The sequence below is a fragment of the Amphiura filiformis genome, chromosome 14, assembly GCF_039555335.1.
Source record: "Amphiura filiformis chromosome 14, Afil_fr2py, whole genome shotgun sequence".
In the NCBI taxonomy this organism is placed as follows: Eukaryota; Metazoa; Echinodermata; class Ophiuroidea; order Amphilepidida; family Amphiuridae; genus Amphiura; species Amphiura filiformis.
The window spans coordinates 13,381,065-13,401,687 of record NC_092641.1 but is presented as its reverse complement, the minus strand read 5'-3'; the positions used below and the strand labels follow the sequence as shown (position 1 = coordinate 13,401,687).

Sequence of the window (20,623 nt, the reverse complement as noted above, 5' to 3'; positions counted from 1 at the left end):
TGTTCCATCAAAATTGAAAACGGCCAAAGTGAATCCGGTTTTTAAATCTGGGGACAAACATAAATTCACCAATTATCGTCCCATTTCTATTTTACCATCTATCTCAAAACTGCTCGAGAAGATCATTTATAACCGGATCCTTGACTTCATTACTGATCACAAAATTCTCAGTCCGAACCAATTTGGCTTTCGCAAAAATCATTCCACCTACATGGCTATTAATAACCTGTATGACACCATAACCACTGCAATTGACAATAAACTATGCACAGTAGGTATCTTCCTTGATTTATGCAAGGCTTTTGACACCCTTGACCATTCCATTCTCCTTCAAAAACTTTACCACTGTGGCATTAGAGGAACTTCCAATTTGTGGATCAAAAACTATTTAAAGGACAGACAACAATTTGTTGTCTTCAATGGGAAACATTCCTCCACCAATACCATCCATTGTGGAGTTCCACAGGGTTCGATCCTGGGTCCCTTACTTTTCCTCCTTTACATAAATTATTTGCCCAATTGCTCCTCTAAACTTAAATTTATTTTATTCGCAGATGATACTAATATAATTTGTACCAATAAAGATCCGAATACCCTTGAAACCCTGCTAAATAAAGATCTTGAAATAATTTCTAACTGGTTGAAATTAAACAAGCTGTCATTAAATGTAAATAAAACTAATTACATGATATTTAAAAGTAAATATAGTCGGAATGCTAACATTGACATTAAAGTTAAGATTGATAATAAACAATTAGATCAAGTTAATACTACTAAATTCTTAGGGATCCTAATTGATGATAATTTAAGTCGGAAGTCCCACACTACTCACGTCTGTAATATCATCTCTAAATATAATGGCATCATCAGAAAAGTTAAGCAATTTCTTCCAATTGAGTCCTTGCCAATCTTATACAACTCGTTGGTTTATCCTTACTTAAACTATTGTGCAATTATCTGGGCTGATAATAATAATTCACACCGTGACTCTGTTCTCCTGTTGCAAAAGAAGCTCGTCAGAACCTGCACTAACTCACTCTGGTTAGCACATTCTGACCCACTTTTTTCATCACTTAAAAACATTAAAAATTCATGATTTGTACATGCTTCAAATTGTAATGTTTATGTATCAATTTTATCATTGTCTCCTTCCTAACGACCTACTTGATCAAAATTATTTTACTATCAACAGTGATGTGCATAAATACAACACTCGTCATGCAGGTGATATCCATATTGAGCAAACTAACACGTGCCTTGCATATAACACCATCAGAATCCAAGGTGCATTACTTTGGAATAATTTACCACCAATTCTGAAAAGCGCACCTTCGGTAGCTGTTTTTAAACAACACATGAAAAAACATCTCCTTGGAAAATATTTGCCAAGTTAATCGTAATTACATTCATGTTTCTTTGCTACTTTAAAACGGTTTCTCATTTTTTGCTATCAGATTAGCTTTATGTCGGCACCCTAATTTTTTGGTACATTATTTAGTTTACCATCAGTTTTATATTTTCCAATTATGTATCACTTCACTCCAATTTGTGTGCTCAGTGCATGGACAGCCTTGTGGCCATATCTGCTTGCTTTCACTATCTCGTCCATAGGCACTCAGTGCACGATTTTTAGTGAAAACTGTTAACTGTACCGAGCGTATTTTATTTTTTGGTAATGTTGTTTATGTATGTTGTAACTTTAGGCCGAGGGCACTGCACCTCACGCTCTGCGTTTAGCAGTGTCCTCATCCATCTCATTGACGTTTTTTCATAAAATTAGTTGCTTTTTCCATTATATTATTGTATATAAAATACATCCTTATTGTAACTCATTGTATCATAATTATATTGTTGTATATGAATGGATGGATGAAATAAAATTGATTGATTGATTGATTGATAACCAGATGCCTGTTCTTGGAAGAGAGAGTAAATAAATATAGTTTTCCGTACATTTTACATGCTTTGTTTTGAATGTTTATATGTGAATGTGAAAAAATATTTGACATCGTTTACAAACGTGCGATATTGAATGTGAAAACTGTTAATTGACGGATGAAAATGGCGGTTTTTACATACCACAATGCTTGCGTTTAATAATCATTGATCACTGAGTGTAAATACAACTTTTAAAATCGAGTTAAAAACAGAGATGTGTTGTAATGTTTAACAAAACTGGGCGAATGGGGTATCAAAACGTGCGTAAAAAACAACATTTCTTTCTCTTTTAAAATAATATTGTGAATTTAATTAATAGTTCTGAAGCTATAGGTATACTTAAAACTGCTGAGTTACTTATTATTATTATTATTATTATTATTATTATTATTATTATTATTATTATTATTATTATTATTATTATTATTATTATTATTATTATTATTATTATTATTATTATTATTATTATTATTATTATTATTACTATAATTATTATCATCATTATTATTAGTGTTATTAGCCTTTCCGTAAATTCCTTTTGTATATGTGACCAGCTCAACAAATCGCCAGACATGTTTTTGAGTTGAAGGCCTTTAAAGATAACATTCCCATAAAAAAAATCAAATTTTTAATTCTTAATTGCGTGGTATTTGACTGTGGGACTAAGTGGACTTTCAAATCCTGGAAAGTACGTATTAAAAAGAAATTTATTTAATCAATAATTAACAGTTGAACTATGATAATCCCTATTCAATCACGTGTAAGGCATGACATTAACTGGCTCATTACTCAGAATCGCAATATGGCAAAAATATCAAGGTGTCATTTACAAAAGTATCCATATCTTGAAAAGTATTGATGCTATTTATATAAATTTGGTATCATAGTGCTTACATATCATGAAATGTCAAAAATGCGACTTGTTCCTGGTTTTGTCAGAACGGGACACATATGCAAAAACATTCTGTAGATATCATCTATCACTCTATCATATTTTCTTTCCATTATCGTAGACAGAGCCCAGAAAATAAGAGACTTCTTCGATGCAAATCCACAAGTTGATCGTAAATATTTTGATCCTGTCGAGTTTGGTGAAGAATTTGGAATCATCTGGGTCAACGGTCTTATAATGGACTACGATAACCAAAACGAGCTTCTTGCCACATTTAGGTTTGTATTAACCGTCGTCTTAAGAGATGTTACCACAATCTTCATAAAACCTAGTATCATATAGCCCGCCGTTTAACCGTGTGTTTTCCCGTTGTGACAGATCTTGCGTTCTCGGTTTTCCGCAACGACTCTGGTTCTTGGCTGCAATTTTCCGATCTATATAGTGAATAGCTTTGGGGGCTTTGTTGTTCTTCTCCTCGATGCATGTCGCAGCAGTAAACATTGCGTCGCTGCACATGTCGTAGTGGCAAAATGCATGCGCGTAAGTCGTCGAGCTATACTATTCCACCAGTAATGATTTCCCATCAGGCCAGAGATATACTGATCAGTGAAAGATCCTATTGCTCACTTTGGGACACAATATTGGATATTTATTTCCCCTTTTCGACCTAATTTAGCATTACAATTGCAAATGGTGCCTCTGACTTGTAACACCTTTGCAATTTTCGTCCTTGGAAATGTTGTCTAATTCATAACTGCTTCCGGTGATACAAAATGCATAATTTAAGCTGAACCCCGTGGCGCTAAATGTTAAAAGAAACGCCGGGCATTTCTCAGTAAATAACACAGCTAAAGAGTAATGAGATGGTACATGGCACACTTCCGATTTATGAGATGATACACTTTAGCATTATCAGTGGACTTCGGGTATAATATATAAATGCGCTTTTATAAATGCGCACGTGACATCTACAAGTCGCCATACCGTGTTCAACGATGTAAGGTACCCGGATGTACACAAAATAGTGGCATTTATTGCAAAGGGCAAAATAATTTGACCCGAAACGTAAATTCTTTATTTGGGTTTTCCATTACGGAAAAAAAAAACGACGGAAAACCTATATATAGCTGATTTAAAAACTTAAATTTCAATATTTCCGCGCTAAATGGGCGTGGCAATTGGTCATATTGATGACGAAATAGGATTCTTACGGGCATTAAGGTCAGAACTGCGCAGCTGCCGATGATTTTATTTGATAATTTTTGCACGTAATTAACAGAGGGGCTGTCATTTTCTTCGGAAGGAATGGGTCATGAATTTATTTATTTGGGAGTCTAATTTTAACTCTAATTTTAACATAAATTGACGAAACTATAACTTTAGGAATAATGACCCTCTCTAACTAATAGGCTAGATGTCCCGCCCGACCTCCTCAACCCTAACTTACTCATTCGCTCGCTCATATTCAATTAAGTATCAAAATGGACAAAAACAAATTCAAAATGTGTTTTTAAGCACCTTTTTGTGTCGCCGCATGCTAAATCGGTAATATGTACACCCTTTGACGTACAACTTAGAATATAAACACGTAGATGACTGTACATGATCTAATCATCCCCGCTGGAAGATGTTGAGGAAGATGTATACTATACATCACGCTCATACGTTATATGACATTTTGACGTACAATTCACGTATGTGATGCATGGTTTATTCGGCCAGTATGGGACGTTAGATCGTCATACACATTATTTTGTGGTAAAAACGGTGGTATTATAATATAATTATAATATATTATATTGTAATTGTATACGTCAATTTTGTTTAGTTTGGTTCAAACGGCTTATAAAGTTTTACTTTACACGGAAGGGGACTAAGCAAAAACAATTAATTTATGGGGGAGGGTGGGTTTTGCCCCCGGGGTTTTGCCTAGCCGAAAGGGGGAACAAATAATATTTATAAAATTATAAGTAAGTACATAAGTAAAAATAAATAAATAAATAAATAAATAAATAAATAAATAAAAATAAGTTATGTTTGTACATGGGCGGGCGGTTGCGCTGTGCAATAATCAGGAGCCCGGGGGTAAATCAAATCGGCATCACAGGAACAATGCGTTACGTAATTTATTGTTTATCCTTCGATAGCCATGATTTATCCTTGCAAATTAGCATCGAACCTCCAGCCAATGTTCCTTGCCAGTGCTAGCCACGAAACAATGTCACAACTGTAGCCACTCCCTCAATGGTCGCCATTTCAGTGATTGACAGTGATTTAATGCAAATATGGCGCTGACCATCTGGTCACGTGCGCATTTATAAAAGCGCGTGTATATATAACCAAAGTCCACTGATTATACCCCACATGGGTACATGAGCTCCATTGGTTAATTCGTTATGGACTGCAGGACCAGTAATAACTGAGTACACTAATGTGACTCATTTGGTATTCTCATGGGCAACCAGTTGAAGAGGTTCTTCAAATTAGGGTATAGCTATTTTTACTGTACAAATATAATCCTTTCTAGTTCCCAATACGTCAACACCAATCATATCCCTGCAGAAGTCCGGTGTTTCTGGACACAATCATTGTTTTCCATTATTTTTTCTATTTTATATTTAAAAAATTTCATTACTACTGAATGAATGATCTACACCATATATCATATTATAATACAAGTATTTCAATCGCGAATACAAAACCATTTTTATTATTCTGTTTTCAGGTTTTTGGCTGTGTTGAAGCGCATCAATGGGGAGCTCCGAGAATTCATCATTGTCCTTTTTTAAGTATACTCATGTGAACTCACCCCTAGGTATCAAGCCAGTACTATACTTTTTTGAGGACATACGGATAAGTGACATACAATGTCAAAATGTTTTACATTAAACCGTTAATACTACCCTATTCGCAGGGTAAAGTTCGATGTATACTCCACTTCGCCACTTCGGGGGAAGCTGTGATGAAAATATTAATTCGCAGTTTCGCGCGAAGGCATTCATGTATACTTCATCAAAATATCGCAGAGTATCGCGAAGAATTGTTACCCGCCCCCAAAATGAACTCATTCCAACTCTCCGCGAAGCGAAGAACCCTGCTCCGCGAGGGAAATTCCTTCGCGGAAGTCGTAAAATTTCAGCTCAAATTTCTTCGCGGTCGCGAAGTGAAGTATACATCGGTGTTAAGTGGTGTTCAAATGGGACACCGTACGGAAGTGCAAACCAGTTTCAAATTAGCAGTTAACACCCAGCATTGTAAACCTTATAATCTTAAATTAACACCAGCAAAAACAAATTAAACCCCCGCAGTGTCGAAGACACTGTAAATCAATATCCATGGGTGTGGTCTTCCTAGAGCACTTTCTTGGTGTTAAAATTAACACCCTTGCAAGGTGTTACTTTTGACACCGGAGTTTTTGCAGGGTGCAAATGGTATTCATGATATTCGTAAGTCATAAATATATATAATCTAAACAAATCAGTTAAGATTTTCAGCTTCAACTTACAGGACTTGTGGAAATATTAGGTACAACACATCCCTCGAATTTAAGCTTCCTAAGCAGATGCCACAATAATCATTCATTCATTTTCTCGTTGCATACTAAATGCACATAAAATAAATAATTTCGCATTGGATAACTTATTTTGCATTGGAGAAATTATTTCATTGTGTGAAAAATAAATTCACTTTGAAAACATTAATTTTTCGAATAAGAGAACATTTGTATTTTAACGTTATAGAAATTGGTGATCATGATAATTAGACTTAATCGTGAGACACTAGTTTATCACAGCTACTGCATTATCGCTTAGGTGACGAAAAACACCCTAATCTCTGGGTCCGACCGGCCCCGAATTTGCGTTTTGGAGATTTTTCAGATTTTTTTTTCAGATTATTCTGATTTTGGTGAAATATTTGGGTAAACTTAGCCTTCAGAAAAAAAGCCTGATCGACCTACCCTAATTGAAAGGTCCGTCCGCCCTTAAAACATGTTTTTTTTCGCCACCTTAGCACTGCTATGTAGCATAGTGCCTCGTGTGCATTATTCTGATGTCATGAAGTATTAATCACAATTCAATCACGTACATGTGTATTCCATGATCGTTGATGATGATAATTTAAAATAATCTTATTATTGTCCTGGTTCATGTGCACATTTGGATCCAAGCTGCAAGCACTGGTAAATTAAAAACTTGATATAACCGCATCATTATTGCAAGTTTGACATTATAAACCGCAATGGCTAATTGCATCCATTATATGGCCTCTACAGTAAATTTTCTGCTTCAAATGGGCTATTTCAGCCGAAATCCATCACCGCCGATGGAAACACGACAGTAATCTCACACACGTACAGGGTGTAGAATTTAAAATAGATTCCCTATTCATGTAGCCCCATTATAAATTTTACTCATCCTATGTCTTCCTTACCCGGTGCATAGAGTTCAACTAGAATATCCCAATGGGGGCCTACCTTTGAAAAAAAATAATCTACGCATTCAACAAGGATTAATTTACAATTGTTTTCTCAAACAGTTATCTTATTGAAGTAACAAATTACAAAATGAAAATTCACCTCATCTGGTTGATCATTGCGATGGTGTGCAGAGTGCAGAGTTCATTACAACGCAACTCTGGGAGTGAGACTGATGAGCAGCAATGTGAGGAAACTTGTAAAAAATGCTTCGCTAATCAGGATTCATTGAAACGGATGGGATGCCTGGAGAAATGTATTCGACAAGGTGTAAATCAGTTTACTTGTCCAGGTAAATAACTTTACTTGTCCCGATAACCCTAAACTTTACTTGTCCCGATTACTCATCCTATGTCTTCCTTACCCGGTGCATAGAGTTCAACTAGAATATCCCAATGGGGGCCTACCTTTGAAAAAATAATCTACGCATTCAACAAGGATTAATTTACAATTGTTTTCTCAAACAGTTATCTTATTGAAGTAACAAATTACAAAATGAAAATTCACCTCATCTGGTTGATCATTGCGATGGTGTGCAGAGTGCAGAGTTCATTACAACGCAACTCTGGGAGTGAGACTGATGAGCAGCAATGTGAGGAAACTTGTAAAAAATGCTTCGCTAATCAGGATTCATTGAAACGGATGGGATGCCTGGAGAAATGTATTCGACAAGGTGTAAATCAGTTTACTTGTCCAGGTAAATAACTTTACTTGTCCCGATAACCCTAAAAAAGTATTATTTTGCCATAATTTAAGATCCTTCAAAACAAAATATTGTTGATATTTGGTATATCCTCGTCTAACAGAGTCCATCGAACGGAGGAATGTGGATACATATAGTAGGAAAGTAGTCAAAACTATTAACATCTCCTACATATAGACAAATTTGTCTTGTTTTATTTATTCATTTCTCTCAAAGGAAGACAGTCCTTCCTTGGTGTTGTGAAGCCTATATCTCTAGGACTCAAAAGAGCGATTGAAAATTTCTTTGTCAGGAGATCGGATATGTTCACGGCAAAAGATGTCGCAGGTATTGCGGCTACATTTACTGCAAACTCCATGGTTGTCATTGATAACCAGAAACCTGTCATTGGACGAGCTGGTAAATATAACTAACTGACCAACTGACTAACGCTAAAGGGCTGTGCAATATAATGTGTACCCCCGGGGTGGTGAATTCTCAAAATGGTCTGTCAAAATTGCTTCCCCTTTGACCGTGCCAAACATATTTGCCCCCCCTTTGACGTGCCAAAAAACCTACACCCTCCTTTTTGACGTGCCAAAAATCTATTCCCCCTGCAAGATTGTGATGAACCCGAATTTAAAACCTTAAATTGTCTTATCATATAGAAACGGTGCCCAAATCTGTGCCAAAAATCGCTTTCCCCCTTTCAACCTGCCAAAAATCGCTTGACCCACCCTTTCGACCTGCCCAAAAAATGCTTGCCCCCCCTTTTGGCCTGCCAAAAATCTTTGCCCCCTATTACTCAAGACCCCGCGGGTACACATAATTATTGCACCACCCCTAACCAAAGAATTAAGTATAACAAATCAGCATAATTAACTATCTAACGAACACTCGGTCGGTCACCCACTGGCTCGGTCACTCACACACTCTTTTCAGACCGTTTCCAACGTAACAAATCTGTATTCACTTTAACCAACACATCTTTACAACCAAAATCCCATTTTAATCAAATAACTTTTATTTTGCAAAAAGACTTAAGAGTATTTTCGAGGGTAGTGTCAATTTCCTGGCGAGTACGATAACAGAGATATAACAATGGGGGTAGAACCTTTTGAATGACCCTCGTAGCTTACACTAATCGTGGATAGTTTTCTCAATCGTACTTCCCTATTATATGATCATGACGTCTTACATTTAGATGATCATTGAGGTTATCATTATGCACTTTAATTTCTCTTACCTTTCGTCTCAGACAGAGAAAAACAATTGAGAGACCTCTTTACTGCAAATCCCGATTTCGTCCATACTGACGTGGCTCCAGTTGCCTACGGTGAGGAAAACGGTATCATCTGGGTCGACGCTATCTATACTCACTATGATAAGCAAAACCAGGTGGTTTCATTAGAAAGGCGAGTAGATCATTGATGACATTTTTTTTTTTGCAAGTCATGACCTGTGACTTAAGGTAAAATGAGACAAGTGACTTAGGAGTACATGACCCTATGTATTGATATTTGAATTAGCTTTTTGTCTTGCTAAATTAGTGGAACCATACACCTTTACACCTCAATTAATAAAACTAGAATTGTCTCCTATGCTTCCCAGTGGGGTCGAAGGTCATAATGTAAAATTTATTTTATCATGTTGTTATACACCTGAAAGTGTTTCCCTCATTCCTAAGAATAAAAAAGTTGCCATAGTTCAGGAGTTACTCTATAACTTAAAGAGTAAATTAATGTCAAATAGCTCATGCACAGAGGCCACATTTTCAAAAATGCATCGATTAAATCGTGTCTTGTCCCAAATAACTCCTCTCAAAGAACATTTGACATTATTTTGTTTGAGAAATGTACAGTGGTAACGGCAGCATTGCAATACAGGGGGGAGGGTCAGTTACCGGGGCTTTTCCCAAATGAGATGCGTTTTGCTATTTTGTGGGTAATTGTGCGCAATATTTTGCAAATATATCAATAATTCAGCTCTTGTTTCCCATTGGCTGTTCTTTCTTTGGTCAGTGTGTGTTTAGTGTGCAAAAAACTTATAATCCACGCTCGGGATATGAAAATTAAAAGCCTATTTGAAAACAAAAACCTTACTTCTGAGTACAAAAAAACCCGCTATCTTTCATTAAAAATTCCAAATCTTGGCTGAAACGTCGTGTTTTCAATGGGAAAGAAGCTTGCCGAATAATTCAGCGGGCTCGTCTTTTTAACGTACATAGCCAATTGTGACGTGTCATGTCAAAAGCAGACAATCAATTTTAAGGTTTTTACATATCTTAAATATAGAGATATTTGCTCTACAACGCCGTTTTCCCCAATGAAATCGGACATTCGGAAGCGAAGATATTGAGTTCGTAAGTTATGGTATTATAAAATTGGAAATTGACATATCAGCCTTTAAAAATATTATTGACTATGTTGAGAGTAGGAATTACATTGAAAAATGTCTCGAAAAATACAAGATGCCAGTTATATTCCGGTCTGAATCTATCAGACAATATTTTTAACATTTATAACATCACAAAACCCAAATTGTGAAAAAATTACCCCGGGTAGATTTTTGGCTATTTCTCCATTTACGATCCTGCCCAAAAAGTGTCTGCTTTTGACATAACACGTCACAATTTAATAGCCTGTCGTTCTTTATTTTGTCCTACAGACGTAACAGGAATATTCATGCTTTCAGGTGTCCGCAGATATAAAACTTGTTATGACTAGTTGAGAAGAAGTGCCCTTGTTTTTTCATCCAAAATAATAATATATATTACCCAAACTCATTATTTTCAATGTGCATGGGAATTCCAACAATTTCAATCGATTAGCCATAAAGAGTATAAAAACTATGGGGAGCACAATGGGTTTTTCCATGCTTGCCGAATACAAGGTTGTGCAGTAAAAAAGTTGCTCTTCATGACACCACTTTTCTGTTCATACAGGGTGTCCCATAAAAAAACCGAGTGAATAAAATGGAACGTAAGTCGAGAAGTAGACATCAAAATCAAAAAAAAAAAAATGTAGCGCATATCCTATTTTATTGATCATCACGTACGAAAATTGTGTTTGATTCGATTGACTAGTTGCGAAGAAATTAACGATTACATAATGCAAGCATCAAGGCAGTTCATTCCAAGCTTGATCACAGGCTCTTTTTCCTACTCACTCACCGCTTCCTAAAGTTTGTGTATCTCGTTAAATCGACGGTGTTATGTTACTCATGCTTTCACTGAAGATGAATAATAGTTTGTCCGAGAAAACTTTAAGTCTGTAATTGGAAGCTATCCAACTTTAATTCTTTCGGTTGTGCAAATATGTTATATTTTAACTTTCCAAAGAACATTTGAGCCATTGAACATTTGAATGATCAAGTGCTTACACTTTACGTGTGATTTTTGATATCATGCAACATTAATGTTGAAGTTTTTGAAGTTTTAATAGATTAAAGCTTTGCATTACAATTTCTACAAAATATTCCAAAAACTTTAATGTGTGTGAGAATTTTTTTATGCATCATTTATATCAACATTAACGAAAAAAAATATTTACAATTACCGAGCATCATCTTACATGCAAGCTTTCATTTTCAATATCGTGCAGGTTTTGCAAATGTTTTGAAAGAAACAGATTGTTTAAAAAGAACGAAAAGGTTTTCACAGAAAAAACATGTCAATTTTGTCAATATTGCAATCAAGAATGAATAAAGTATTGAAAAGCAGTTTTGGCCATCGATGTAAATCCATTGATCTGAGACGAGCAAAATAGTTAATCCTAATAGTATCTTGAATGGAGGCAATTGATTGCCATCCTAGATCACCATAAAGGGCTGCCGCTGGGGTATTACGCGGTGCCTTAAGAATATATCGGGCCATTTGTAACTGCAGGTTTTCAATTCTTTTGATGTCCGCTTGACTTCCACATGTCCACACTGCGCACGCGTAATTAATACATGGTAGAGCAAGTGTACGCCATAAAATATCCCCATACTGCACCCTATTAAAGTCATCGTGTCCATCCAAAATAGATCTAATATAACCAATAAGTCTATTTCCCTTTTTTACAACTTCATTAACATGTGTGTGATCAGAAAGATTTTTAGAAATATGAACTCCTAAATATTTATAACTGTCACATGAGGAAATGGTGCTATCACATAGGTTCCATGTCTTGTCATTACTTACTTGTTTTCCAATTACTACAACATTTGACTTATCATAATTAAAATCTAATTTCCATAAGCGAGAGAAAGAAGATGCAATATTCAGCATTTTCTGAAGTTCGTCTTCATCATTTGCGATCAAAACAACGTCATCAGCCCAGAATAAGCAACCTATTTGAACATCACAAATGCGAATACCGTTACCACTTTCTTTGAAAAGTTTAGCTAGCTGGTTTATATAAATGCAAAATAAAATTGGGGATAAGACACATCCCTGTTTAAGACCTTCTTCTACCTCGAAATATTCAGTGTCAATATCACCAAACTTTACTTTAGCTTCTACATTACAATAAAGACTTTCAATTAATTTCCAAGCACTCCCTCGAATTCCTACGTTCCAGGCCACAGAGAGGAGGCCATCCCTCCAAACCGTATCAAAAGCTTTTCGGAAATCCAGGAAAGCTAGGAAAGTTGGTTTCTTTTCAACTAACCTGGCAGCAGCTATACTCTTAACGACAAAAACGTGATCTTCACATCTATGATCTTTCCTAAATCCGCCCTGGATTTCCGACAGCACGTCATTATCTTCCAGAAATTCCGAAATTGAATTTGATATAATACGGTTGAAAATTTTGGAGATACATGAGGTAAGGGTGATACCTCTATAGTTATTGAGATCCTTCTTATCGCCCTTCTTGAAAATTGGGATAATTATTCCCTTATTCCATTCTTTGGGGATCTTCTCTAAAACAAGCAATCTTTTGAACAAAAAGAACATGGAACTGTTAAGAGCATCCCCGCCATTTTTAATAAGCTCATTTGTGATTGAATCGATACCGGGAGACTTGTTATACTTGGCTTGATTAAGGGGGTACTACACCCATTGATTTTTTTTGCATTTTTTGCATTTTGTGAAGAAATTACAAAAAAAATTGGACAAAGTGGTATGCAAAATGAAGGGGCAAATCTTCTCGTTTTATTGGTGGCATCGGTATCAACGTAGCTTACATGCTTTTAAAAGTAGAAGCCAAAAGGTGGTACATCACTGATGATTTAAATTCACTTCATTTTGGAAAGCTTACTATCAACGGATTTCGTTAAAATTTTGGATATGTGTTGCTAACACATTAGGGAAATAATGTTGATATGTAAAATGGGAATAAGTGGTCCCTGATTTCTTTTATGACTTCATGAACTTGGTGCTCCACAACTATCAAAAAACGAACCTGTTAAAATGCTTCTATTTTCAATGTTGAGCTATATTTTGTATTTTTAACTTGCGACATTATTTCACTGAAACTTAATTAAGCTTATAGGTAACAGGTTACCACAACCATACTACAGCAATGTTGAAAAAATTGTATTTCTTGTCACCTATACCACCATATTGGGTAGTTTTCCGTAAGCTTAGCTTTTGTGATTTTGGTAACTATTTTATATTTATTTGTGAAATCCATCTGAACTAGGCATTCTAAATTGTACTCACCATTTACATCCCAAGGTATATTAGTATATCCACCTTGCACTTCTCGATATATATCCAGTTAAGACAGAATATCAAAATTATTCCTCATTCTGATATCACAGACTCTCACATGTGTATTCAAAATTGATGCTTAAATTTGACCTGAACCAATTGACCTATAACCTGACATACGGTGACCTAATAGCCTTTTCTTCTCCTAACAACACATAGTATTGACTTGACTAATGACTATATGCATCTATTGTGTAAGTGTTTATTTAATTTATTCAGTGTTATATATTTTGCATGTACCACTAGATTTTCTATAGAGAGTATAACAAAGGATTTAATGTATTCTATTCATGTACCCTACTTGAACATGTTGAAAAGAATAAAATATGATTTGTTATGAAACATGCATCTGAGTAACTAGGTTACAGTAAACAAAAAATATATAGGGCTAAAATGACTTACTATACAATGGTTTAAAAGCACCTTTTTTTTTTTTTTTTTTTTTTTTTTTTTATTTCACATGATCCGTGCATATATCGCCTAGCTATAAATGACAAAATATTTTTTTAGACCAATCAAACCAATATATGGGTGTAGTACGCCCTTAATGGAATCAATAACCTCATCAAGTGTAAGTACACTATTATGCATAATATTATCTTCAGATACATCTAGATTGTTAAAAGTATGGTTGCTTAGATACTTAGTATTAGATATCATATCATTAATAAAATCTTCTTGATACAGCTGATTATTCATTTTGCCCAATGAATGGTAATATTGTTTGACAGTTTGATTCATGACTTTACGGTCGTTAGTTACATCATCGGAATTGGGCAATTTTAAAGAGTATACAGTGCTTATCTGGTTTTTAGGCCCTCTTAGGTTTTTCCAAAAGTCCCTATTTGAAGGACCGCCTTCTTTAGCAATTTTTACACTTCTATCAATTCGCATTTGCATTATACGATTCTTAATAAGGTTCTTCACTCGAGTTGTTCTTTCAATATATTCTTTCCATAATTTATCTCCAATTTCCTTATTATGACCCACACTTGAAGACGAACTTGAAGTGGACCACCTGCGATGAGCCTGACAACACTTCTTCCTGTCTTTTATGGCATCATCTATTGTTTTGTCCCACCATTGTTTTGGTTTACAATTGGAGTTTTTCACACCTATTGTTTTGTTTGCTGCGAAAATTAGCTTATTTTTCCAGTCACTCCACAGGGAATCTGGATCATCAAAAGAATTAGCATTCCAATTACAAAATTGTGATTTAATCTCGTTTTCATAATCGGTAAAGTCCTGACCTTAATTAATGTCCCATATAATTCTTTTGTTACAAGCATATTTTTCTGTAGGAATATCGTTAATATTCATATTTAGGAAAAGCATATTATGATCACTTCCAATATTGAATTCACGCTCCTCATCGACAATCATATTGTTTACACATCGGAAAAAAACCATCTGATACTAAAAAGTAATCAATTGTTGAAGAAAAGGATGACGGAACCAAGTAATTTTCCCTGTACACTTGCGAGTACAATTTACAATTGTTAGTCCCAAATCGTCACAGAAATCAAGTAACTTTTCCCCACTTCGATTGACTACTGGGTCACCGAATTAGATTTTATCCCCAATTCTACCGTTAAAGTCTCCCATCATAACAATGTGAGGATCAACAGTGTCGTTTATTTCCTGAATTTTGATGACCTCCGAAAGAAGTTGATTATACAATTCATCAGTAAGAGTAGGGTTGGTCCCATCTACTGGAAAGTAAGCACAACATGCATAAATGAAAGAGTTATCGCCTACTTTTACTTTAACCCATATACGTTCATACTCATCTTCACCAGAATTATATAAGCTATCATCAACTATATCAAAATTGTCAGAAATCAGCAAACTAATGCCACCGCCGCCCATATTACAACGGTTTTTTCCAACCCATTTATAACCATCAACATATATCTTATCATCATTCTTTAAGAAAGTTTCACATATACCAAATATATCAATGTGATTATCTTTAAGGAGTTTAGGGATCTCGTACATACTAGAATTTACACGATTCACATTGTTAAACGCTATGTTGACGCGAACATTTTTATTTTCTTTGCTTACCTTTCTATGCCCTTTTTTACCTCGTCTGTGGCGCCTACGCTTTTTAACATGTTTTGCAGTTTGTACACGATCCTTGTTCTTGATAACATGATTAACGAGCCTTTCTACTTGTATACCTTTCTTAACTTTGTCGTTCGCAACATTTTGGTTAACATCATGTAATACATTATCATTACGAACATTATTATCAACATTTTTGTTAACATCATGTAATACATTATTATTACGAACATTATTATCAACGTTTTTGTTAACATCATGTAATACATTATCATTACGAACATTATTATCAACATGTAAAACATCATGACATTTTGTTATGCATACATTAACATTATTAAGACACTGTTTACAATAATTAAAGTTGTCACTTGCTTGCTCTTTGCATTCATCATTAAGAATATCAAACCTATTTAAAACACTTATGCCAGTACCATATTCGGCACTTTCTTCGTGGCCAACATTTCACATCTTACATAGTCCCATATGTGCTTTATGTCCAGTACCGTTGCAGGAGAAGCAATGAATAGGTTTACCGTGTTTACAGTTATTCTTGACATGGTTCTGTTCTCCACAAACATGACACCGACGACCTGTCCCCGAGGATCCGCGCGAGTGGGTCGGTCGGTTGAGTCGCGTGTGACGCTGGTTCTCACGGGTAGCGCGTCTGTTCTCAGATGGATGAGATGGATGTTCATTACCGTGGTTACCGATCTGTTTCTTTGGGCGAATTATTTGTCGCTTGCTGTTCATGTTCTGCAGTAACTTCCTAGTTCCAGATTTGGAGAGATGCAATCCTTTTCCTGTTAAGAGGGTTGTGTCTTTATCTTCCCGCGAGTTATTATTCTCAATAAGTTCACAATTTTCTTTCTCTGCGATTACGCGTATTTCCTTGTTCAGTAAGTCCACCCTGTTGTTATTCTGAGTCTTGTCCTCTCTGTTACACACTGTAGAAAGAAAGAGTTCAGTGTTCGGGACGCGAGATTTGACATCAGCAACTAGATTCTTGTAGTCTTTGATTCCCTCTTGCAGTTTCTCTTGTGACGTGCAGTTATTAGTTCCTACAGGCTGAGTCAAAAAGAAGTAAACTCATGTTTGAGGGACTGTAACTAAAGATCTGTAAAGAATCTGCTAAAAATGAACATATCATTGGAAAGAGCAAATTCTGCACGTTTATATTAAAAAAAGAATTGTTGCAATTGGTCACAGAAAATGCAAGTTATACTCATTTGAATACAACACCCCATTTTTGTAGCTGCACACGGTTTCACTTCCCAAGTACCTATTTTATTGATTGGCAAGGCGCGATATTCTAAAATGCAAATAAAGTTACGTGGCAGGTGTGGTTTTGATCTATAATTCCTACATGTTAACGGGTTCTTTTCAATATGAATTTTACCTCATTGCACTACATTATAATGAAACATTATAATGAAACATTATAATGGCACCACAATTTACCGCATGGGAGTTCACTTTTCTGTCGAAGAAGTATCATGAAGCCAAGGGTCCCACTGAAGTTCAGCGTCTTTTTCATCTCCAATTTCCCACAGCTTATCGGATTCCATAATTATAAGGGAGCACAGGAGCAGTATATAAGAATGTGAACAAGCTCAATGTGCATGGGACACTAAGGAACAGACAGCTGGAAGCTTCAGGCAGACCACGAACTGCTATATCACAAGTGAACATTGCTAGAGTTAGACATGCGTTACAGCAAGACCCGATGATCAGCTCAAGGCGCAATCCTTTACCCAACACCAAGCTTCTGCCGGATCGTTCGTAAAGACTTGAATTGGTATCCCTAAAACTACAGTACCGTCATGGACTTCATTCGGAGTTTATTCAATATTAATTTATTGTTTGTTCAATATTAATTAAAAGCAAAAGTTGTCATTTCAACAATAAATCCTGTTAGCACTTTGTTGATTCGTCGAAATTAAAATGGATGAAAATCAACCAGCCGTGTGCAGCTACAAAAATGGGTGGCTGTATTCAAATGAGTATAACTTTAGTTTGCTGTGAGAAATTGCAACAATTCTTTTTTTTATTTAGACGTGTAGCGTTTGCTCTTTTCAATGATATTTTCATTTATCGCAGATTTCTTACAGATCTCTAGTTACAGCCCCTCAAACATGAGTTTACTTCTTTTTGACTCAACCTGTATATGTAAGATAAGAGCGTCAAACTTTTCAACTTTCGCGTCTTGCAACTGTTGCCGGGCGTCAGAGATCTTTGCCCCTGGTAGACATTTTACTTTGGTGTCCTGGAGGCCGCGTTCATTGATGTCCTTCACCATCGAGTCACCTAATAATAATGTAGGTCTACGATCGTTCTTGATTATATCAACATCTTCATCTACTATATCCTTCTTGCTTGCTGATTGCGCCATAGTTGTACATTCATGATTATCTGAAATTCCATCAAGCTTGTTCTTCTGTTCTAAGATTAACCGCGTCAGTGTTTCATTCTCTTCTTTCAACAAGCGTATTTCAGTCTGTTGGCTTTCGACCACCGTGGTAAGCCCTTTAACCATTGATGGTATATCCTTGCATTGGCGGCATAGCCAGAAAGTTGGTCTCGCTGATGTCTTAAGACCAACACAAGTTCTGTGAAATTGTTCATCACACATGCTGCACGACAGTGCTTTGCCTCGTGTTTCCAGATGTTGAAATTGGCAAGTTGTCACGCATGTTATTTTCTTTGCCGTAATGTCCACTGGAATGGGCGTTGTTAGAGTAGGCGATGACATGATGGTTGCGGCTGTTCTTCGAAGAGGAGTATCCAGTAAGATGCTCTGTGATATTGACATTTGTGATTCAAGTTCGAGCTGCGTCTTCCTTTCTGACGCTGCAGTGGCTAGTTTGGCACATATATTCATCGCGTTGTTTGCTATAACTGTCCGATTAGTGTCTGACGGGAGGATTGATGATAAACTCGCGCGAAGTCCTCTTAGTTCGTCATTAGCCTTAAAAGCACGAAGATCTTCCACGCTCATTTTACTCACTTTTACAATGTTTGCTGCCAGAACAGCGGATGCTGCCTTTTCCACTGACATTTTCTCTGCCTTGTTGCTTGATGACGTAGCCTTTGTAGATTTCACCGAAGGAAAGCGTTTTTCTGTACATTCCGGGCATAACCAAAGGTCCGCTTGACATGTCTGAACATTTAATTTCAAAAGTTTGCAATCTTCACACTTGCCGGTACGGTTCTTCATCATGTATAGTAGTCCTAACTCATAAAATTATAATAATAATATTATATTATAATTCAATTTATATCACGTGAAAATACACAGTTTAAAATCGGCGGTTATATAGTTTGCATATAAACACACTACGTATATCCGGTTGGCTACAACACAGGAGCAGCAGAGAAACACGTCTGTTCACGGTCAGACCGGAAATACCATTTCTAAACATTGGTATTACATATAGTATTAAAGTCAAATTCAGTGATCCCAGCGCAAGTGCAAGAAAATTGTTGATAAATTTCTTTAAAGTGAAGTATAAGTCATACTAATTGGTATTTGGTACATTTGTTATTTCTGATATGAAAAAATAATTGGCAAAAACAAAGAAAACATCTGTATTGACAAAATTGAAGCCCCATCTAATGTAGCTACACATACTGTCAGTATATAACAAGTATTATTCTTCAGGTGACTAACTTTGGAATTAAAAGTGCTCAAACCCATTACAGGTGAGCGTAGAAACAAATTAAAAGTATAGACCTCTACAATAAAGCACAGGATCTGTGAATAAAGACACCGAGTTTTTATCTCTATGGAGAGATAGTTTTTCGCTCATTATTTATCCGTCTGACGATCGGTATACCCAATGATCGTAAGTGAGGGTATGTTGTGAAACAAGTAGTAACGGTTGCCTTTTCCAGAGGTCCATACTTTCATTTGTGTATACTGTCATTGTATAAATTACAGATTCATGTACATTCCTTATTTTGTCTTAAATACACAGATTTCGACTGAACCACTAGCAGGCTGTGTTAAGGGCTGGGGTATGAACGTTTGGACAGTATTTATTGTGGGACATTAGAGCACATCAGACATATCAAATTGCATTCTGAATACGAAGAATGTCCTTCTGATATCAAATAATTTTGATTTTTTGAAATTCGCAATGTAATACACATTTGTGATGCGATCAAGCAAAATCAGTCGGAACTCGAACATATTGATTTTGAGATATAGCCATACAAAGGAAATGTTTCCTTTTGTTTCCTTTTGTTTTGGGAACTCTTTAATTGCTCATATCTTTGGAACTGATTCTTCAATTTCAATGGGGTTTTCTCCAAAATCCAGATTTGTAAATGCTGTTTACTATCCTATAAGAAACTGAAAATTCAATATTTCCAAGTTCCGACTGATTTTGCTTGATCGCATCACATTTTATGGCAAATGATTAAAAATTGATATTTTTGATATTTAACAGTACTCGATAACAGTACTCGAAGTAAACTTTATAAATCTGATGAGTTATATTTAAAGTGTATGTAGGTGGGATGAAAAGCCGACGATCAATTGACATTTTTGACCTTTCATATTGAAGATATGGATTTTTATCCCAAAACACACACAAAAATTTGGTCTTTTTTGGGAAAAAATCCATATCTTCAATATGAAAGGTCAAAATTTTCAATTGATCGTCGTCTTTTCCTCCCAGCTACATACACTTTAAGAATATATCATTAGATTTATCAAATTTACTTCGAGGACTGTTATATATCAAAATTGTCATAAAATTTGTATTATATCGTGAATTTCAAAAAATGAAAATTATTTGATATCAGAAAGACATTCTTCGTATTCAGAATGCAATTCGATATGTCTGATGTGCTCCCATGTCCCACAAA

General features: G+C 35.7%; 1 protein-coding gene across 1 annotated transcript in view; it reads left to right on the top strand.

Moving 5' to 3' along the window:
- The first annotated feature begins 2,957 nt into the window (after window positions 1–2,957).
- Window positions 2,958–20,623, top strand: part of LOC140169738 (uncharacterized) — a 61,201-nt gene continuing 43,535 nt past the window's right edge. Inside the window, exon 1 of the mRNA XM_072193032.1 lies at window positions 2,958–3,108. The gene's annotated coding sequence lies outside the window, so the exon portion shown is untranslated. The remainder of the gene's footprint in view (window positions 3,109–20,623) is intronic.